The following is an 18970-nucleotide window of genomic DNA, read 5'->3' on the forward strand; positions in this document are numbered from 1 at the left end:
GAGCTAATCAGAGAGCTGTCTCTGAGGCTGGTATCTTGACCCCCCAGAGCTGGGGCAGGTGGAACAGAAGGCGAAATGGCACCAAGTGTACGTTCATTATTTACAAGGCACAGCATGAGAAGCAGACCATGAGCAAAAAGCTCCCCTGGGCAACACAATTGTTGGAAGCAGTGAGCACATTTTGCTGCCTTTGCAGTTTACCCTTTGTCTGCACTTTGCTGGCGCCCTCGCCATCCCTCAGTGTTGCTTCTCCTTCCCCAGGAAGGCCGCTGAGCTAATAAAGTAGGGAAAGAGTGGTTTGTGAAATGAGGTGGCCAGTCAGTGGGGAAGATGGAGCCAGTGCTGATTTGCTCCTGTGTGGATTTCTTATCTCTAAGCTTCTTTCCTCCTGTGTCCTTTTTTAGAGCTTCTTCCGAGCATTGAAAGCAGCTGCTCCTCAGGTCTGATTTCACTGAATGCTCACCTGGCAAAAGGAGTTAAGAAAGGCCCCCTCCATCCTCAATATTGTACTACTATCCCAGATGTCTTGTCGAAGTAAAAAAAATTCTTCCGAGAACAGATGATCGAACACATAGAAAGAAGAAAGGTTATATTAATGGGAGATTTCAAGTATTCTGCTATATGTTGAAAGTCAGATATGGTCCAACATATTCCCCATTTATCTTGCATACAATTCCTTCATCCAGAAGGTAGAAGAGACAACAAGGGGATCAACTATTTTAGTTTAGATCCTAATCAACAGTGATGATCTTGTCAGTGGGGTTGAAGTTGCTGGTTCCTTAGGAGAGAACGATTGTGTTCTCCAGGAGTTTGTATTTCAACATGTACAGAAATGGAACAATGGTGAAATCACCAAAGAGGCATTAAAATGAATAGCCAGCATCTGTAAGGAGAAAGAAAAGCTAAAGCTCAGAATGAACTTTGTTGGTAATGTTCATAGCAAAAGGAAGAACAAGGAAATGGTAGGGACAATGCATGAATAAGATTGCAATATAATAAAAGGGAACCAAGAAAAGGCAGAAATACTCAACAGTTTCTTTGCTTCTGTCTTCTCCCCAAAGAAAATTGATGATCAACTTGGGCTAGATGATGCAGTAGGGGGAATCCAGCACATACGAGGTAAAGAGGCAGTACATCAATACCTGGCCATTCTAAATTAATTCTCTTAAGGCCAGATGAAATACAACCAAGAATATTACAAGAGCTGGCAGAGAAGTAATTTCAGAATTCCTGGAGAACAGTAGAAGTCCCCGCAGACTGGAAAAAGGAAAATATTGTCCCTATATTTAAAAGGGGAACAGGGGGAGAGGATCCAAGCAATTACTGCCCATTAAATCTGACATCAGTACCTGGAAAGATTCTTCAGCAGATCATTAAACAGATATTCTGTAAGTACTTAGAAAGGAATGCTGTGATCACTAGTTCTTCCACTGACATGGAGCCAAACATGTATTTCCAAGATTTTACTACGCAATTTCTCATTTGTTCAATAGACTTCCTTAGATCTGATATGCACCTGGTGTACATCTGGTCAACACAATCTGTACTGTTCTGCAAATCTGTTTCATATCCTTTTGTACGGTATAGAGAGCAAATGTGTTATTGAAAACAGAAGTCCAAACTTTTTGTCTATAAATACCGAACAAGTTCCAGGCCTATTTTTCACGATACATATCCATTTCTACTCTGTTAGAACATAAGGACATATCAGCTTCCTTCTTGGGGTAGTATCACTGTTGTATTTGAGAAGTGGGTCTCATGTTCCTGGAAAATCTGGAAATCCTGAATAATTGGAGAGTTATGTTTGTTTGACAATGAAAATAAAACAATTTTAAAATTATAATATTTTAAAATGAGGAAAGTTTGAAAGGAAAATAAATGCATTAATAGATAAATATGAGATTAATATTTCATAATTTAATGGTTGGTGGTGGTGGATAAATATGAAGTTAATATTTCATAAGTATACACACAGCACAACTGCAGTAAGAAATTTCCACCACTTACACACATACACAATGAATGCAACTTCTATATTTTCCATTGCTCAATGCCATAATTTTGTTTCCCCAAGTACCAGGCAGTTCAAGGAACAAACTTCTCTAACCTCATCATACTTCTGAGGAAACAGTGTTAAGACACATATAAATTAAACATACAACAAAGTATTAGGCATTGAGTACCTCCAACCAGCCAGTCAATTAGCCATGCCCCTTTCCAGGATACTCCATTTTATTCCTTCTGCATGCCTTACTCATAACCAGATACCCAGAAATGTTTTCAAGGCAAAGTTGCTAAACACTGTTGGCAAGGTTGCTGTTGATTTTGCATACTTGCAAGGGGAGAACAAATCAGTTTTCCCATGTATTATCATTCCAGCATCCTGAAATAACTCTTTTAAATACAAAATGTACGTAGATTTCTCCTTCTTGTGTTTGGTGCAGTTTAGTCCCAAGTAAGTGTGCTGCAAATTAAGATTAAAGTGCAAAAGTAATTAATATTCAATTAACCTAACAGGAGGGAGAGGGCAGGAGCAGGCAGAATCTTGCTCTTCCCTGTAGACTCAGGCAAAAACCAACCGCTGAAGACTCTCCTAGCCTATTCATTAACAATATTTTGATTGCACCCTGATCTCTTGGCCACATTGGTGAAGTGTTGGAGGGCATGCAACAGGAACACTGAGAATTGAGTCCCAGGGTAATTGTATGTAAGAATGAAATGAGGAAGTCCTATTATGCAACTTCAGGGCAGAGCTCAGTGTACATATAAATAAATGTCCGGGAACTTGACTGTTCCTGTCTTTTTAGTAGATTAATGAATGACAGTTAGGCCTTCCTGCCTTGCACCATGGGCAGTGTTGGTACAGAGGTGAGGTCTCCCATCCCACTAAGACTCTGCCTTCCTTGGCAACGGCATGCAAGCTTTGGCAGCAGTTCACATATTCCCCTATAGAGGCTGGCTGAATTAAGCTGTCAATCTCCCTGGTAGCAATGCACCTCACATGAATGGAAGACTCCATTACAACCAAGGCTGGCAAGAGTTGGGCATTATAATGATTCCAGGGCAAACTCACTAGCTGCCTTTGGTGCGGTGGGTTGTGGTGCGCTTGAACATGAATGACCGGGATCTTTGATACATTAGGGACAAAACTTGAGCAGAGCCCCATTCAGTTCACTAACACAAAAGGCCTTGGAGCCCCATTGGGTTTCCAGAGAAAATCCCCTCCGCTCGTCTCCATAGCACACTGCCAAGTGGTGACGTTATTGCAGGAAGAGAGGGGTCAAGAGAAAGCATCTCCTTCTGAATAGGATCCAAGCTTTCTTGTGTGCTACAATGGCCCAGAGAGCTGAAACAAGATAGAATGGCCACACAATGCCAGCTGGGAGTTAGAGAATCAAAATCAGTGTATTTGTTCGGAACCAGTAGCATGAAATAACATTTTAGAATGATGTGCTAAGTCTCTCCTCTCTTCTTTCTCCATCTCCCATCTTGTTTCCCCATGGGTCTACCTCCAAAATCTCCCTGAAAAATATCTTGCATTTTAAAGCCATCAATAGGCCAGAATTATCCCTATCTGTAGCCCAGCAACTAGGGGGATTTTTTTATTTTTGTTTTGGCTACAAAGTCCCAAAATTCTCCCTGATCATGCTCGTTGCAGGATTTGCCCAGTTGGGTGTAAAATGGTGCACTCTGTAACGTGAATTTTTGCTTGTTATATATGACAGGGAGCTCACAACTGCTTTTAAGTTGTAAGGTGATCCACATTGGCAGAGATAGGTATTAGTTGTGTCTACCTGCATGGACTTATAAGTGGAAGTTAAATTACTTTTGCCATCCATTATCATTGAAACATTCTTAAATATCAAGACTCTTACTAGCACAGTGTGTATGTAGGTGTTCCCTCCATGTGTTCCGCATGGTTTACTCCTGAGGAAGAGCACATAGGACAGATTGGTGGTAGCCTTTATTATTTCAGGACTGCTCAATGACAATAGCTTTCTTAATGTTTTGTACTGCTTATTAATTTAGTACGTTTCTATTTAATAATTACTCAGAAGGTGTCCAGATCATTTCAGGGGCTCAGCCCCTTTAACCTACTGTATTTTCTGGCATATAAGACTACTTTTTAGCCCAGCAGGAAAATCTTCTCAAAAGCTGGGGGTCATCTTATACACTGGGTGGCGTCTTATATGGTGGGTGCTGAAACCTCCGAGCCAGACGGAGACTCTGTGGTCGCCGCATATAGTGGGGGCAGCTCAAAAACAGCCACAGCTGCATCCCTGCCATATGTGGTTACTGTATGAAAGCAACAAGTGTGGCGCTGTACAAGAATGGTAGAAGAAAATCCACTCACCAGGATTTGTGGAAAGAAGTGACTTAACGCTGTCCCAATGATGGGGTGAGGGGGTGCCACATCAGGAAAGTGTAAGTGAAGGGCAGAGCAAGCTGCAGGTGTCCGGAGTGCCCAGGGTATGAAAAAAGAGATAGAGCAGCGCTGTGCCCAGAAAAACACGCCTCTTCCACCTCTCTGGCCCACCCTTGTATCCTATTGCCATATCTCCTTCTCTGCCTCTCAGATCTCGCTCCTGAGGACTGCAGTGAAGCGGCACAGGCGGGCATGTGCGAGACCTGAGAGGCAGAGAAGGAGCTACAGCAATAGGAAAATTACCATATTGAAATCAAATCTGATGGTTTTTTTTACAAAAAAATTATTTGATGTGCATTGGAAGAGGTGTAGTCTTATATGGTGAGTATATCCCAAACTTATACACCCAGTCATCTTATACACTGGAAAATATGGGTAGTTTCAGTAGGTTTAAGGCCCTTTCCACTACCTCTGCTATTCCAGGGTCTGTGACATCTGTAGTCTTTTCATCTCCACATAAGTTGTCTTTATATTTTCCTATCTTGTTTTTTTCCCCTTCAGCACTCTGTGGAGCCGAGTCTGTTTGTGGAAAACAAATAAAACAATAAAATTGCTATGAAAATGCCAATGATCCATAAAGCACCATAAAAATCAGCACATTAAAATTCCATCTTGCAATGCTTCTTAAGCTACCTGAAAGGGAAAGAAAGACTAAGCATTGTTGCCATTCTCAAGAAACCTCTAAGTGACTGAGCAAGGTAAGCCTCATGCTGGAGGGAATTCCTCAAATCTAGCAACAGCTAGAGCAGTAAGCCTTAGTGGGAAATGTAGCATCCTTTTATTTCTGAGTTTTAAAATCTTGCTTCTTTAGACCACAAGTCCTACTGTTCCCCACTGACTACAGGTTATAAGAGTTGTAATAATTGATAGCTGATGGTTTCCATATCAGAAGGGAAGGCAGATTGTTCTTAGTCCTAGTCCAAACTTTAAAGAAACTGTCCAAGGTGCTGAGCGCATTTGGGGAATGGGATTCTTAACCTCAGATAGCTCCTTCGAAGTTTGGACTAAAACCTAGCACATATTTGCCACCCAAGTGACATGGAAGTTACCAGCTGCCATGAATTGTGTTCCAAAGAAGTAACTAAACTCATTCTTGACTGGAAACTGTAGTCCAAAAAAGTATATTTTTCCCTCTAAGATTTGCTACATTCCCTTTGCATCCTGCCACCCCATCCCAACTGTAAGAGGCCTGTAAAAATACCTCACTGATGTTGCAAAATGTTTCACCATGTCCAACATACTAAACAACTGCCAGGAGCAATGGCCTTATAGGTATGTGGATAAAGGGTAACGGAGAAGGCAATCAAGGCAATAAGGAAACTAGGTGATGGACCCATGAAGTGGGTACTTCCCCATGGTAGGTTAGAGTGTCATTTATATATAATATGCTTGGCAGTCTTCCAAGTCTTGGAGGAAGGACAAAGTGAAGCTGTCAGTTTATGGAGGAAACTAAGCATAAGTACTATCTTGAGTAAGAAGGAAATTGGAGAAAATGTAAAGGTCACTAGCTGTCCTTTCCAGTAAGTGCTCGTGATCTTGGCCATGAAAGGAGAAGAAGAACATTTTCTCAAGCAATCAAAGTGACTAGTAAAGTGGCTGCATGGAAGGAATGCACCTATGTTATGCCCAACCAATGCTCTAAATGTAAAGCTGTCTTGGTGTTATATGTTATATGCTGCACCATGGAGTGTCATCTTGAGTCTCTTCAGAGAGATGGTGGTGGGATATAAATAAATTTATTATTTGTTGTTATTATTGGTCCAGCTGTGTGTGTGCCATACTACAATCAAATATATCATGCACTTGACACAGACTTTAATATTTGCATGAATGTTTATAGTTTAATTCACATTCATTTGACTTGAGGAAAGGCCAAGAACTATGACCACAATAAATTCCACATCCCACTGATCAATGGAAATCCCATTGAAGCTGCAACCCTGTTCCAACCTGGAAGCTAATCCCATTGCATTCAGTGAGGTTTGTTATTGAGAAGGCATGTATAGGGTTCCACTGGCAGCTCACTACTGAGCCTCCCACCAAGTACATTGCCCTATATGTTATAATTAGAGTCTAAGAAAGTTTGCAGCATTCTCTAGCCATTGACTGCACTTCTTTGGCAGTTTGGTGAGTTGTAGTCTTAAAAGGTTACAGTCAGCAATCCACATTTGCAGGATTAACTTTTGCAGATTTGAATACACAGACCAACAAAAAAAGTTTTCCTTGGTGTCTTGGTTTCTCGGCCTGTTTCTGGGTTAGTTGGGAAGCTGAATCAGAAAATTGCATTGGATAATCCAAATCATCCCGAGATATAGTTATCATGGTTTTCTATGGGTGAGCAGATGGCAACTGGTATATGGCATATGTTCTATATCTCAAAAATTAGAGCTGATGTGGGAAAACTGGTGTAATTTTTGGAATCAGTAGGTCAAATATACCTGGAAACACATCTAACATTTGAAACATTAAAATGTGCATTGGTGAGTATTAATAAAGTTCTGTCTGGAATCTCTTGGTGCTCCAGTGTGTTTCTATGAACAGCCCCCAATGGAAGTTAACTATAGAGCAGTGGTTCCCAACTTTTGGTTCTCCAGATTCTTTGGATGTTACCTCCCACAATGCCTAACAGCTGGTAAAATGCCTGGTATTTCTGAGAGTTGAAGTCCAAAACACCTGGAAGACCAAAGGCTGGAAACCATTGCTAAAGAGTCATGCTAGAGGACCTAGAGATTCCTAGAGAGGTGTTCTGTCAAATAAAAAGATATCACTTTTGCGACTTTTCGCTGTGAAGAACTGACTGTACTTTCAAAGCCTCTGAATATGTGGTTAATGTCACAGAGGTTTTTTAAAAAAAAAAAAAATCAGGAACTGGGGCTGGGTGGAAGAAGAGAGCCAGGATGCTCAACCTGTCAATATTTTGCATCCAAAATGTGTTTAGTAGTGTGGGTTGTACAGATGATGATAATTGTTTAAGACAGAATTCTGTTAGTTGTAGTAGTCTAGTTCTATACATCAAGAAAAACAAATTATTTTTGTTCTGTTTCAGTGAGGGGAGTTATTGTATTTGCTTTTTGTAACTCCGTTTTTTGCTGTATTTGTTTCTCTTTGTTTGTATGTTTGTATTTCTGCCCTCTTGAAAAAAATAATGTTTAAGAATATTTTGCATCTGGTACTCATTTGTATTTTTATTTGCTTGTACATTACAGTAGTGCATCTTTCCCAAATAAGGCGCGCCATTGCCCCCAATCCTTCCCTAGATAGATCTAAGACTGCATCAGCCCTCCTGCCAAATTTGACCCATTTCTTTGCCTCTTCCTTTAAATGCCTTGTACGTGGCTTGTTCTCTCATCCCTTTCATTAAAAAAGCAACCACACTGAAGCTATGTATAGATCACAGCATCCTCTCCCCTAAAAAAGGAAGAGAAGAAACCAACAAACCTCTCTTCCAATTTAAACCTCCCTTCCTCCCTCTCTTTCTTTCTTTGCCTCCCTTCCCTGTTGAAAGCACCCTTGAATAAGGCGTGCCTTGCAGCTCCCTGCTTGTGGATGGGGCTGGCATCCCTCTAGGTCTGCTGGAATGAGCTGCAGCCAGCCAGCAGCAGCACCTGATAATGCAGCAGCAAAAGCAGCAGCAGCGGCGGAGGCAAAGGGGAGAGGGAGGAGGAGGAGGAGGCAGGGAACATTCTTCCTGTCCTTGGATGAACTCCTCTGCTGGCTCGCTCATTAGAGATGCTGCCATGCGGCTGCCGCCTCCTTGGGAAGCTTCTTGCACACAGGGATATTTTTAGTGTCTGCTTTATACTCCGAGCAGGAACTTCTGCATTACTCTTGCTGTGTAAAACAGGCTGTCAAAGGAGCTGCCAAGGCAACTAGCTGCAGTTCGGCCAGTTTCCTCCAGCTGGGACTCAAAAGACATGTACCGCAGTCAGGGCTGGGAGTCATGGGGTGGTGGCATATCACCCATCTTGCTAGCATTCCCTCATCCGCCCACGCCATGGGGATTTCTCAAGCCCACGCACAGGCAGCAAGGCTTCTCCAACACTCACCACACAGAGGATGGAGAAGCAGCCTTGGCAGAGAAAGGTGGGCAAGGAGAGGCTGGAAACCTAAACAGTGTGGATGGGAGAGGTGGAGAGAGAGAAAGAGATGGCGAGATAGCACCACTCCACAGCCAAAGACAGAGGGAGCTGGCACCTCTACTGCACCATCATAATTGATGACTTTCTGGTGGTATTGTGCTTGATATCGGCTCCATCGGCTCAGCTGCTTTTATATTTGCTGGCAAGGCTGTACAAACCCCCAAAGTCCCATCTTGGCATCTCTTTGCCCTCATGCTCCCCAGCAGTATAGCTACAAACCATGAGTGCAAGCCAGAGGAGGGGGGGACTTGGGGGGCTTCAGTCCCACTCCCCACCCCCGAAATTTTCATGGTGGTCCGCGAGAAGGCCTTACTGGTACATTTTTTAAACTGTTATGTTTATTCATATCATGATCTGATCGCCATGCTCAATATATCCCATATGCATGGGAGTATTGGGGTAACAATATAAAAGGTTTGCTAAGGTAGACCCTCTTTCACTCATACTCAGCCCCCCCCCCCCCCCCCCAAATCAAATTCAGCTCCCTCTGAAGCAAAATCCTGGCTATGGGCCTGGCTGAGGCATTTCTGTTTCTGGAAAGCAAAAGGTGGAATTATTAAGAAGCTGTACTCAGCATCATCTCCCACTCCTCCCTGAAAGCATACACTGTTAGAGCAAGCTCTGGTTGTATAAAACTGGATGTGACATTTTCGGCACTCTGAATAAAGATAGACAGAGTCCGGGTATGTTTTGGCCCTGGGGGATTATGGGAGCGATGGTCAAAAAAAGTCTGGTATGGGACCAAAAGAAGAACTGTGACTTCTTTCCCCAATTTATCAGCATACCTTTCAATATTTCATTGAAGCAAACCAGGACACATGTGATCAAGCAACATTAGAGTGTGGACAAGATGGCAAAAGTTATTAATGAGGGAACACACACAAGCTAGCTGAGGCTGCAGCACTTCGCCTTTTTCCGATACTACTAGGAAGAACAAGGTTCAACCTTCTCTTCTTCGTTCTGCTGAATTTAGTGAATTAATACAAACTGCTTTTGCATTTTGAACTCAGTTTGCAGCAACTGAAGTAGGCTGAGAACAAAGGGGAAGTGGAAAGAGGAGAGAGAAAGTGAGATATTTTAAAGCACCTGAAAAAGTTGGATGCGAGAGGAATATTTGGGATTGTTCCTGTAATATCAGAAGAGGTAGAGGTTATTCTCTCTGGATTTTTTTCAGGAGTAATTCTGACTTCTTTATTTTTTAAAAAAACATGCAAGCAAGGGGCAAAAGCAGCAATAGGGATTACAAGGCAATGTGTTTTTTACCCCTGATCAAGAGGACTATGTGACTAGTTGCTTCTGGTAATGGGAGAGTGGAGAGATCTGCTTATTAACCAGGAAGACTTTTCCACTGAAGGTTCTGAATCGCAGGAAGGTTCTCGGAATTTATTTGAGACATTGACCAATAGGTAATCTTGCTAGCATACAAGCATTATGTGTCTGTTTCTTGAGACGGAAGGCATCTGCAGGAGCAATAGGGATGTTGATATATGGTACTTTTACATAGCTATACAAGTGTGCTTTTTTCATGTCAGGAGTGACTGGAGAAACTGCAAGTCACTTCTGGTGTGAGATAATTGTCCATCTGCAAGGACGTTGCCCAGGGGACAGCTGGATGTTTTGATGTTTTACCATCCTTGTGGGAGGCTTCTCTCATATCCCTTAATGGGGAGAGCTGACTGAGGGAGCTCATCCACACAGTCCCCAGATTTGAATTTCCAACCTGTCAGTCTTCAGTCCTGCCAGCAGAAGGGTTTAACCCATTGCACTACCAGGATCTCCTACAAGTTTGCTAATCTATAATGATGACGAAAAATCACAACCAACCATTCCTATCAGTACAGGGTAGTAGTTAGAACAGGCATCCTCAAACTACGGCCCTCCAACTGTTTGGGCCTTCAACTCCCAGAATTCCTTACAATTGAACAAGCTTGTTAGGGCTTCTGGAAGTTAGAGGCCCAAACATTTGGAGGGCCGCAGTTTGAGGATGCCTGTGTTAGAATTTCCTATTTAGATCCAGGAGCCACAAATTCAAATCTCCATTCCACCATGAAGGCTAACTGCATGTGCAGACTTGGGCCACTCTCTCCCTCACATGCTTACCTCAGAGGGTTATTGTGACAGTAAACTAGGGTAGGTAGAGAAGCATGTGTTTTGTATTGAGCAAATTTTGGACAGAGAAAGCATGAACAGAGGATATAATATAGCAATTGCTTTATTAGAAAGAAAAAGCAACTATATGACATGTTTAATTGCATGTTACCAGTGCACTGTAATAGAAAAAGAGGCCAATTTGCAGTTGTTGCCAGAGATCTTTCACACAGTGAAACTCAGGTAGCTATTAAGAAAGCTGGGGCAGAAGTGATGTAATGCCATTCACATCAAGGATTATATTGTCAAAGGTTTTCATGACTGGAATAACTGGGCTGTTATAGGTTTTTCAGGCTGTATGGCCATGTTCTAGATGCATTCTCTCCTGGCGTTTCACCTGCAATAGATGCAGGCAAAATGTCAGGAGAGAATGCTTCTAGAATATGGCCATACAGCCCAAAAAACCTACAACAACACATCAAGGATTCATAACATTTCAAACTCCTCCTTTCAACAAAAGTCATCTCATAGAATATAAATCACATGTTTCACACAGAAGCATGTAATGTGAAAACATTCCATGCAAGATCTTCTAAGGTCCTTTTCTAGTACACATTGTCTTAAGTTTTCTCACCAGACCCCCTTTTGGATTGATGCTATGTGATGGCATACAGTTGTTCCCATGGGCATTATGTGAAACAAAATGCCAGCTGTCCAACACCAGAGAAGTATCAACTTCAACAGGAAGAAGGCTGCTGTGAAACTGGATGGCAGAAGAAAAAGACGGACAGCTGTGGTGACCCCACCTCAATTCAATCTACAGAACTTTTGATTCAGCATCAAGTACTGGCTGGCAGAAAGGACATAAATTGCTTACCATGGATGTCAGATCGTTTTGAGAAAAGGATGGACTGGGCCTGTAGAGCAAACCATTGTAATCAGATTCAATGTTTATGACCATGCAGACTGGAGTCCCTGAGTGGTTCATATAGCCAGCTAGAACAGGCATGGGCAAACTTTGGCCCTCTAGGTGTTTTGGACTGCAACTCCCACAATTCCTTACAGCCTTCTGGCTGTTAGGAATTGTGGGAGTTGAAGTCCAAAACACCTGGAGGGCCAAAGTTTGCCCATGCCTGAGCTAGAATATCATCACCTAGGCTTTATTGAACTTGCTGGTTGTGCCCATCAAAAAACTCCCATATTTATAACAGGGAGTTGCTTAAGAGAATTGACATAACATTCACCAGTGAACCCTCATTTTACTTGCTGCCAGCTGGGATATATACAGAGAGAAGTTGCTTCCCCTTCTTTGCTTAAAAACTTATGTTCGTGAGCCTAGGGTCTCTTTGTGCCCAGTCTTTTCCTGGAGGCTGCCAACAACAACACAGGTTCTGGTTCTCAAAACCTGGACTGAGGATTTGCAATAAGTGTTTCTTCTGTTTACAGCAGTAATTGCTCCCTGGGTTACTGTGATGGAAGGAAGAAATGCTCACTAATCTGGAGCACTACTGTAGCCCAAGGGCTTGCCCCATATCCCAGAGGTACTGAAACAAACAGAATAGCACCACCGCCTGGTGTGAGGAAATAGCAAGAGAAAGACAAATATTATATCACTATATGAAATGCAGATGTAGGTACTGAAAAAAATGTAACAAAAATGGCATATGCATGAATAATACAAAGCAGATATATAGAAAGGAACATGGATGTATTAGGAGTATACAGAATTGCAAAGGAGCTGGGCATGTTTAGCCTGAAGAAGATAAGGCTGAGAGGAGATATGAGAGCCATGTATAAATATGTGAGAGGAAGTCACAGGGAGGGGCGGAGCAAGCTTGTTTTCTGCTTCCTTGGAGACTAGGACGCGGAACAATGGCTTCAAACTACAAGAGAGGAGATTCCATCTGAACATGAGGAAAAACTTCCTGACTGTGAGAGCCGTTCAGCAGTGGAACTCTCTGCCCCGGAGTGTGGTGGAGGCTCCTTCTTTGGAAGCTTTTAAACAGAGACTGGATGGCCATCTGTCAGGGGTGATTTGAATGTAATATTCCTGCTTCTTGGCAGGGGGTTGGACTGGATGGCCCATGAGGTCTCTTCCAACTCTTTGATTCTATGATTCTATGAAGTTCTTCAGATATGTAGGGATTTGGGAGCCACAGTTCAGATCTCATACAGATTCACTCTTTTAGGACCAAAGCCTGTACTAGTCATCTCATCACTGAATTTGATCCACAAAGGCCTCCATTGCCTCAGCAGAGTCATATAAAACACTAACAGAGTATTTGCGTTATGTAACCCCTAAATTGAGTATCGCTGTAGCAAAACTTATGTGATTTGGTGCTAAAGGCACACACTGACACCCCTTACACAATTGCAATTCATAATGTGACATATTTTGATACATGTCCTTGCATTGGGCCTCTCTCTCTCAATCCCGTTGCATCAAGAACAAAGGTTCATTATGGGATGGCATACACTCTACCTGACATGCATCTGTACCTGTTCCACCTTCACTTCTATCTCAAGGCCCTTTCAGACAGGCTTTAATTCTGGGAGGAACTGGGTTATATAAATCCAGTTCCTCATGGGATTAAAGCCCCACACCCTCCCACAATGCTGAGATTTCCCTCAGGGTGTGGCTACATGCCCTTCCAGGTCAACTAAGGGGGCAACCAATCCAGCCACCCTCCAGCCCCCCATTTCCCCCCAAAAAAACTTATCCGAGGGGTCTGCTGGCAGCCTAGGCCCCTCCAGATGCATGAAAATGGCATGTTAGGAGGTGAAGGGGGGTAAATTATTTCCTCCCCCCCCCCCCCCCCCACATACACACACCTGAATGTCATTTTTGCACATCATAAGAGCTCTCCAGAGGGCCTGCACTATTGATTTGGAGGGGTAAGTGGGGCTGGGAAGGGAGAGTGGGGGAGCCATTTTGCTCCTTCGGGCTTCAGAAGCCTGAAGAATCGGGATCGCTGTAGGGATTGAACCCTGGGATTGAGGAAGCAGTCTCGGTAGTCAATCCCTACAGGGCCATCACCTGTAAAAATTCAGACTTTAGCTTAAGGTCTGGATCTTTCCAAATGTCAACTTAATCTGGAGCAAACTGAGATATCCCAATTGTCTCTAGATTAATTCAGTTTTACCTTATGAATCATTTGGACACTTTGTGTAAAACCAAGAGAGGTCCTGCATTTTGGGCCTGCCTGGAAGGGCCCTTGGTTATTTGGATAAAACTGTTGTGCTATATCCCAGAAAAGCACTCTGCATGTGTAATGTACCTAACAGGATCATGGCCATGCCCTTTTTGTTTTCAGTCTAGGAGAATCCTCAGGTGTTAAAAAGGCTCTTCTGAACAAACATTTGCAGATTTAACACAGGCAGATAGCAATGTATAAAAAGATATAAAAGGCTTTTGAGACTGACTGGGAAGATGGAATTTCCAGCATAACCTTTTGTGGACACAGTTCTCTTCACTAGTTACATCAGTCCATGCAAACATGATAGATTTTCCCCATTTGTGGACAGAATGTCCACATGATAAGTTTGTTGCTTGTTCTGATGTGGCAATTTTATGTGGATGTTGCACAGCTCACCATAGGTATATTGACAGTTTGGATCGAAATGGAAGTGAGGACTCTGTCAATTCAACTCAGCACAGTTTGTTCTGATAACCCCTTTCCTTTCTTGGATTAGGTCTACCTTTTCTGGCAATGTTGTAATAACTATGATTGGAAACCAAGGGTATATCTATTGAGATGTGGGGTGGGGAGTGAAAGCATTGCTCTGCAAAATGAGTCAAATGTCACCTCTAAATGAAATTTTCTTTCAGCTCACGGATTTCTAGTATTGCACTAACTGAAAACTGCCATCAAACATTCAAAAAGACAGTTAAGGCACTGAAAGAAAAACGCTGGCAAAGTTACCAAGGGGATGTAAACACAACAAATAGAAGCATTCTAGGTGTGAATGATTTTCAGTGTTTGGCTGTCTGCAATGCTAGAAACATGTGAACTAAGGGAACAGTTTCATGGGGACCAAAACTCTTATAGGGTGGGCAACTGCCTCTATTGAGCAACACCCCTGCTGGGAATGTTAAGAGAGCTATTATTATTCCCGCAGTGGCTGTTCTTTTTACAGTGACAGTGTGGAAATCCTCCCAAGCAGTGTTGGTTTGAAGTGGAAACGAAAGATCAAGGTCATCTGCTTGCAGAAGTGGCAAGGCAACCTGCTGACTCCCTCCCACCCTGGATTTATCAATGGAGGAGGCTGGCCCCACTTCCCCATTCTGAACGTGCCTCACAAGGCAGGTTTCACAATATGTTTTGGTCACATTTACAAGAAAAGGGCAGGGAGGGGTGAAGAGGGAAGGAGAGGAGGGTTTCCAGTAAATTGCCTCTAGTGCTTCTTCATTCTTAAGAATAGGAAGTTGTTGGACTTCTCCTTGGGGATTTCAGTTTCTGCTTTACAAGGGAAGAGGCTTTTCATCTGTTATGGTTGCTTAATGTCAGCTCCTCCTGGTAGCTGCCAACTATTTATGCTTCTCTCTCCACTGAGACTATTGCTTTAGGTTTTTGTGACTTCTAGGGGTCATGGCCTCCCCTCAGATTCCCGAGAAGGAGAAAGGAATTTCTTCTCTTTGAAAAAAACAAAACACTGGGAGTGGGGGTGCTTATTCCTGAGAATTATCTTCTTTACCAATCTGGTCTTGATATCTTTGAAGGCAAACAGAACTTGTTCACCTCAGAGAGTAATGCCCTGAAAGCACTATGATTAACTATGGCTACATCTTCGGGAATCCTGGGATTTGCAGTTCAACAAAAGTACTTAGAATTTTCACCCAAATAGCCCATTATCTATCAATTTCAGTATTTAATGGCAGTTTATGTGGCATCAATAGGAATCCATAGCACTGAGGCATGACAATTAAAGTAATATTAAACTGCATCTATTCTACAGTGCATATGCACCCATAGTTGAATAAGGCTGGAAGCAGTTGAAACAAAACAATTACTTTGTTATAATTATTTAGTGTAAAAGGGCCCTTAGCATCCTCAGTTTCCAAACAAACAGCATTTGCTATTGGTTTTCCTTTCTAGGGAGGAACCTGTTTTCCCTGCTTGTACAAAACCCAGGGCTTGTAAACATTCCTTTCTGGGACTGTAATTCTCAGGATCCCCCAACTGCATTTCCCAAACTCTCACTGAACCCACCTGAAGCTGTATGCAGCTTCAGGTGGGCAAAACCAAAAGATGCACAGTTAACCTCCCTTCTACCTCCAGCTGCCCCCAGTTGCAAAAGTCAGAGTTCATGCCTCGTTCTCACAGGGGCAAGTTGCAGCATCTGCTGAACAGCCTGGCAGCGTGAGGCTGAGTGTTCTTGGAAGCAATGACTTGGAGTTCAGTGAGAGATCAAGATGACTCAAGAGCCTTGCCCTAGATGCATCATACATTCCTGCCCTTTCACCTAGTACTCACTCTACTTCTCAGTTCTAACATCCCATGACAAAACATGGTTGGGAATTCCCCAGCCCCAAGTAATAAATATATACATATCAGAATTCAGAAGTTTGTTTGTTTTCCTAACCAGACCTTCATCAGAATTACTGTACCAACATGAATCCTAAACAGCGCTTTGGAAGTTATTATTATGGGCAGCAATTATTAGAATACCCTAGAAGTAGGGTCACATCGGCTTGAAGATTCTGGAAATTGGTGTCAACCCCCCCCTGCCTCCCCCCCCAAAGTTCTGTTCTTAAAGTTAATGAGATTATGTTCCATAGACCTCTTCTATAGTCTTTATTCCAAGGATGGAGAACATGTGGGCTGGCATCTTGTTAGTGAATTATATTGGTATAGGCTGGATTTTGCAGTGACCAAAATCCCTCCCCAAACCCAAACTGGAAGTAAGGAAAATGGAATTGCAGCAATTGAGTTCAAGGCAAAACAGTAGGTTGCATTCAAAAAACTCTTCAGGGAGGAGTGGAGGAGTGGACTTTGGTCCCTTCCAATAGGTTCAGGCAAAAGTGAACAGCTGCAGCCTGCCTTAGAACTTTCTCCCACACTGACTTGAGACCATCTTCTCTCTGTTTCCCTGTGTTACCACCACAGAGTTCCACAGAGGCCATCACATGACACAAGGCCACTTCTGGTGGGACTCCAGGGGAGTCTGTGGCGGCAGCGCAGGGAAACAGAGGGAAGACTCCCAACTGTAGAAGCCGTAGAGAAGGCAGGGAAAGGCACAGAAAAGACGGGAGGGAATGGGGTAAGAAGGTTCCCTCCACTTTTCTGCTACTCATGGAAAGAGATCCTCAGCTTATCTATTTTAACCAATGAATAACATTCGTAATATTAAGCATACTCTATTGTTGCTTGGCCATATGTATCCTGGTTTTCACTTGTGAACTTATGGGGGGTATGAAAATGCTCCAATTCCATTGCCTCCTCCCTGAGCAATTGTGTTTTAAATTCAGCATCACAAATGTCCAAAAGGGAATTTATTTATTCAGTTTCGATCCAAATTCAAATCCTATTTATATCTGTTTTAATCCTTGCCCTGTCTCATGCTGCAGTTTGAATGCTCCTACTGCTTCCCATCTCTGGGAAATGGTGGGAATGTGGGTGTAAGCTCTCTCTGTGAAAGGACCAAGGCAGAGACATCTCCAGCTCATCCCCTGTTTGGGTATCAGCCAGCACGTCAACGACTTAAATCAAGACATAGTTTTCTTAGATCTACAGAGACACTCGCTGGAACACCCCAGCAAGCGAGAGTCCAAAAGTGGCAGGCCCAAACCCAGCACCTCAATTCATGGGTGATACCAGATGAGAGACTCCCCCCTGGGCACTCAGAAGACTGGGCGACTTGGAAGGCGCTGAACAGATTGCGCTCTGGCACCACGAGATGCAGAGCCAATCTTAAGAAATGGGGCTACAGGGTGGAATCCTCGGCATGCGAGTGCGGAGAAGAACAGACCACTGACCACCTGCTGCAATGCACCCTGAGCCCTGCAACATGCACGATGGAGGACCTTCTTGCGGCAACCCCAGAAGCACTCCAAGTGGCCAGATACTGGTCAAAGGACATTTAACCAAATACCAAATTTACAAAATCTGTGTGGGGTTTTTTTTTCTCTTTTTTTCCCTTTTTCTTTTTAATCTCTGTGTTTGTTTTGCTCTGTTAGAATTGTAATACAATGGTTGCTGATGACACGATAAATAAATAAATAAATAGCTCTCTCTGTGTCTTTAAGGTTTATTAATTTTTATTATTTTTTAATATCATAAGACATTCCACAAATACTTCTGTATTCATCTCCTCTTTCCAATTTGACAATAAGGCTTCTGTGTAAGACAGCTTGTGGTGAGGAATCAGACTATAATATGAGGACTCAGGATGGTAATAAAAATAGAAGCAGAGTGACCTTTGACTGGGAAGCAATTGCTCAAGTTTATTACCCTGAGGAAAGCAGGAAGTCTGTTATTAGGATCAGAGGCCTCTTGGTGACTCGGATAATGACAGCTTGGTTATGACATGGCCTTGTTTTGTTCTTCTCTGAAATGCAGGATGGTGCTCAGCAATAAGAACCATTAGAAAGATGCTCCAAGCTTGGAGCTTGGGGATGTGTGTCTTTCCACAGTAGTCATTTTTTTAATGAGCAGAGCAGAATTTAGAAAGTTATTGTTGGATAATATATCCTGGAACACCCCACATACCTCCCCCTCCCCCACACACACACCCTACTAAAATTGACTTTTGCTAATTTAGCAGGATAAGACTAAGAACGTCATCACATTGATGAGAGGCAGTGGGGGGATTTGCCACACAATGTGGTGAATCTGTGGGACAGTGGGAGGAAACCATTGCCTTGTGTCCCACATCACCTGCTGCACCTCTTACTTCATCCCACAGAAGGATCACCACACAGCTTTCCTCCATTCTTCTTTATGGAGCACAGGAAGCCTCCCATGTTCCCAGGAGAGCCTCCTAGCATGCTGCCAGGACACTTCCTCTACAGAACCCTGCTGGAAGTTGGCTTACATTGTGTGATAGCGTTCAGTGGGCTCTAAGGAAGAAGTATCCTGGCAGTGTGCTAGGACACTCATTTTCCTCCATGTGATGAAATCGTAGAAGAAGTTGAAACAAAGTAACAGAGTTTGAAGGAAGTTTACAGCAATGAAGATGTAAAGTAAGGCACATCCTGCTGTTGTGAACTTCCCCTATCCTGTAGCCATGCTGCTAGGGGATTATGAGAGTTATAATCATGGTAACTTCTCCAAACCTAGTTTAGGAAGCACTCAATCTCTGTAGCAAAGTTTTGCAG

This window comes from Anolis sagrei, chromosome 4, assembly GCF_037176765.1.
Source record: "Anolis sagrei isolate rAnoSag1 chromosome 4, rAnoSag1.mat, whole genome shotgun sequence".
In the NCBI taxonomy this organism is placed as follows: domain Eukaryota; kingdom Metazoa; phylum Chordata; class Lepidosauria; order Squamata; family Dactyloidae; genus Anolis; species Anolis sagrei.